The 5002-nt window shown below is 41.6% G+C and overlaps 1 pseudogene; it reads right to left on the bottom strand.

Annotated features, from left to right (window-relative positions):
• Positions 1–315: 315 nt before the first annotated feature.
• LOC149782486 (transcription elongation factor SPT5 pseudogene) lies at positions 316–3747 on the bottom strand (annotated as a pseudogene).
• Positions 3748–5002: the final 1255 nt, after the last annotated feature.

Here is a 5002-nt window from a genome sequence, read left to right on the forward strand (position 1 = left end):
AGAAGGTGCACGACCAACTGGACGACCACACCTGCGCTACAAAGATGTTTGCAAGAAGGATATCAAGACAGCAAACATCAATGTCAACGACTGGGAGAGCTGTGCAAACAACCGTTCCAGCTGGCGTCTAGCTGTCAGGCAGGGAGTTCAAAACGCAGAGGAAAAGAGAAGAATAAAGCAAGCTGAAAAGAGAGCTAAAAAGAAGGATAAGCAAAAGCGTACTTTGGAGCTATGCCATCGTCTGTCGTAGACGGACGGATGCCAAGGTATATGAATACATATATGCCTATCATATTTTATTTGTTCATATTTTTTGCACAATCTTCTTGGTAAGCTTCTTTGGATAGACGGTTGGCTGGAGGGTCAGACAGAAATGAATCTAGACGACCCTGTTAATAGCAGTAGGAGCATAAAAAGCTGTTCTTCAATCTTGCTTTGATAAATCATGCAACAGAAAGATCACAATGGCATCCTTGAGTGACAACAGAGAACCTTCCTCCTCGTTCATCCTTTTGTATCTGAACAAGTTATTCCAATCGTACTGTACATATTATTCACAGATGCAGTTCATCAATGGACCATTTTACACAAGAATCGCATGGGAAGCATTTTAATCTCCGCCGACTCAGTCTTGATTACACCCTCTCCTGCATCGATACTGAGCAAAATTCCTGTAGATTCTCGTTCCTCACCTAAAATAACCTTAGCTCGATCTCCTTTCTCTGGCTGCACTGGTTCCAGGTGTTCACAGGCTATATTCACCACCTTATCTTCATTAGGGATATACGCAGAGCACATACCTCCAGTGACACTCTTGATAATTCCTGTCTGAAATATCAGGTTGTGATCATCATGAGTCTCTTTTATTTTCACCTCTATATCCATTGTGTGCCAAACTGATAGTGAGTGGTCCATGGCAGCTCCTGGAGTCTGGGGAGTGAATGGTGCCCCTGGGGTCATGGGACTGAACCATAACCACTAGGGGAGGTGGAAGGTTGGTATCCTAGTGGACTAGGAGAAGAGCTACCCATTCCAGGACTATTTGCTTGATATCCTGCAGGTGACTGTCCATATGGAGAGTATGAGCTCCCTGGAGTCTGTGGGGTGAATGGCCCCATGGGGCTGTGGATGTCAGATGGTGATGGGGACTCATTAAATGGGAAGTCAAAATCATTAGATCTGGAAGGGGTGTCAGTATTGGAAGGATCCCAAGCACTACTTCCTCCTGCTGGGGTACGACTCCCTGGTTCATAGCTTGGGGTCTGACTGCCATAATGTGGTGTCCTGCTTCCATCATGGAGTGGTGTCTGTGAACCATACATTGGTGTTCTTCCCCCAGCATATGATGGTGTATGTGATCCTTGGACAGGAGTTCGTCCAGGAGTGACAGTCAAACTGCCCACTTTTTGTCCTGTGCGATTTGCCAGACGACTCAGGTCGACAGAAATAGTTTTACAACTGGAATGAAGTTCCACTCTTGCTGTGGTTTCTGTGGCATCTTTGACAATGCCAATGTAACCTTTGAATGGTCCCTGTATGATACTGACAGTTTGCCCAATAAGGCCCCTATCCCTTCGGGTGCCTCCACCTCCCCTTCCCCGTCCTGGGGTTCTTCCTCCACTGCTGGGATGGGAAGGGATTGCTAGTCTTGGAGACATGAATGGTAAACTGCTGCTCATTGGAGCAGCATTTGAGGTCTTAGATCCACCTGCAAGAACATGATGTCTCGTGCGGCATACAAAGTAACCACCATTGTCAGTCATCATTCTGGACATGAGGAAAGCAAAACTTCCGTACAAGTGTTTGATCTCTCCTGATCTGCCTGAGTGAGGTCCATCTATGACTTTGACCACATCTCTGACTTGGATGTTGTTGTTTTCGGAGTCCAGTGCAACAGCATTTCTTGTGTCCTTCTTTCTTGTGATAGACTATGGCTTCACATTCACTACCTTGTTATGCATGCTCAGCACTTGGAAATTCTCCTTTTCTAAACGTACAACAACACCAACTGTCTGTGGGTCCAAATGTACCAAGTCTCCAAACTGGAACTGTCCCAAGGAATCTACTCCTGTGGCCATGTCTGTACATAGCTGTAAATCTTTAGGAAGAACTTTCAGCTCATGCATTGTGAGATCTGAGAAGAGCACCACCATATTTTCCTCCACTCGAACAATAAGACCACTGTCCCCTTCATACCGTCCTGCTAATACTTTTACATGGTCACCCATTTTAAAGTGCTTCTTCAACTCGTGGGCTGGAAACTCAAGAGGGTCAGTAAGGTCTTCATGTTTGGGCATCATGGTGATCTTGTTGCCATCAATACTGATGACCCTTCCCTGAAGATGTATCAATTCTCAATCACAGACCTCAACCACATCTCCTGGCACAAAATTTTGGGTTATTTCCCCTGCAGACTTCTCCGGAACCAACTCCATGCCAACTCCTTCAGGCTGATCTTCGAAACGTTCCAGTTCAGCCAGTGTTGGTTTGACTCCTTCTGCAATAAGGGCTGACATCACAAAATTCTTGAAGAGGAATCCTTTTCGGCTATATTTGTTTCCTTCAAATATTAAGAAATCTCCATTTGTTTTAACTTCGCCACCTATTCGCTTAATTTCATCCACATCAAACAGCTTTTGAACTGGTCGTCTCTTTTTTTTCCTCTTCTCTGCTTCATTCTGCATGTTTCTCAGCAGACCACGAGTCCTGGTATAGTCTATCCTTGGAATCAATTTCAAGTGAACCATATTCTGAGCTGGCTCTACATAATCCACCTGAGCCAAGTCATCCTTGTATAAGCCCCTCTTTAATCTGACCCAGGCTTTAGCCTTGAGGACTGTGGATTCTTTGACCACTTTTAGGACATCCGTCATTTCTTTGATGGGAACCATCTGTTGTGACCAGAGACCCATTTTGAAGCTCCCAACGCCTTCAATGGCCTGTTTAACATGAGTTTGTTTGTATGCCTCAATATAAATATATCCCTTCAAACTCTCTTTGGAAATGACTGCTTTGATTTGTAGTGGCTCTTCTGTGAACTGATATGTAATGAATTTCCTCATCAACTGAATGGTTGTGGACCTCTCCTCACCAATCCGACACCTTACCAACCAAAGAATGGGATCCTTCACACCAGGTAGTAAACCTTGCTGTGTAATTTCATCTGACATCCCTTCTCCTTCTCCAGATCTGTCAGCTGTGGAGCTATCACCATATTTCTCTCGGTAGTACATCTCAATTTCATCCTCAGTCTGACTATTAAGTATTCTTGCCAGTCTTCTGTTGTCATCAAGTTCTCTGGCTGTTGGACCTTCATATGTGGATTTTCCTTCAATTATATCCTCAGCACCATCCTCCCACTCCACATCATCTTCATCATCATCTTCATCTACCTCAGCTTCATCCAAAATAAATCTTCCATATCGCGGCTTCTTTCTTTTTCTGCTTCCTCTTTCCTCATCATCTTCATCCTCCTCTTCATCATACTCATCATCATCTTCTTCTTCTTCCTCATCCTCTTCACCTTCCTCTCCTCCCTCTTTATCATTTTCATCTTCATCATCACTGGTTATTCTGCTGAGTCTAGATGGTTTGGAAGATCCTTCCTCTTCTTCCTTATCAAATGATCCATTTTGTTCTCCCTCACTTTCTGTTCCACTTTCAGCCCTTTCACTTTCAGCATCAGAAACAACGCTGCCATCACTGTCAGACATTTTTAAAATAAATCCAAATTATTTCCCCTCTTCTTTGAAAGAGTTTGCTTTAGAGCGCACAAAAAGTACGTCTGCTCTCCACGACGACCTGCCATTTTCGATCGGTTAACTAGTCCTTAACAACGTTATTATGCACTACTTGTGATCGGACCGCGCGCTGTTAATTAATAAATTTATTTAGACTAACCTTTGTATCCAGACTGTAAGTATAATCCCTCTTCTAATGATCCTCAGCGTTAAATCCTTTAGAACACACACTATTTTTAGTTTGAATCCCTGTCAGAACAGAAACACCTGTGTATTCATCGGCTGTTGACCTCAGATTTGAATTACCCACGCATGCGTGTAAAGCAGCATCACCACAAGGCAAGAGTAGCGCGTGAAAACCGTCTTGCGAGGCATAGATCACTGGGAACTTACTAATGCTTGGGTGGGAGCTGTGTCGTTACGGCAGAAATTTAGGAGAGAGACAGAGAGAGACGTCATGTCAGAAATGTGAGATAGAGTGAATGATACAGAAATTGTAAAAAGACCACAAACTGTATTCAGATGTGAAAATATGCTACACAATAATAATAATAATAATTTATTATTATTACTAGTGGTAGTATCTTCAATCATATTTAATAACATTTACAATGGTATAAATGGATTTTATGACATACATACGTATCTACATATTAATACTTTACATTACTTATAAGAAGAACATGATTATTATGATGAACATTATTAATAACATTTGCAATGGTATTTATGAATACATACAAACATACATACATGTTAATACTTAACATTACTTATAACATGATTAGTATGATGAACTTTATTAATAACATTTACAGTGGTATTTATGAATACAAACATACATGCATACATACATATATACGTCTGTTATAATTGCAAAAAGGTATCAAGAAGGAAATCTAAGAAAGGGAAGTGCAAGAAAGACTCTGTAAGTTAAAATGCTGTCGACCGAAAATTCGAGTATACAAAGACAATTCTCATCAAAGGGATGGAAGATAAAGTAAGAAGAGATGCTGTCAGAGAAAATGATGGCCCATCAATGATGTCCTTTTGGAAGCAAGACATGGTCAAATTCCACAACAATAACCACAGAAAACACTTTATCCTGGGGCACAATCTAATTACAAGTAAGCCATATTATATTTGTTTCAGAGCATTAATGTCTTTATATGTCAATTAGGTCAAGCTAACTCCATCTAACATCTATGAAGGAACAACCTACATTGAAGCCTTTTATTACTGTAATTATTCTGTATGAGTTC

Source organism: Sinohyriopsis cumingii, chromosome 15 (assembly GCF_028554795.1).
Source record: "Sinohyriopsis cumingii isolate HCF-2022 chromosome 15, ASM2855479v2, whole genome shotgun sequence".
In the NCBI taxonomy this organism is placed as follows: Eukaryota; Metazoa; Mollusca; class Bivalvia; order Unionida; family Unionidae; genus Sinohyriopsis; species Sinohyriopsis cumingii.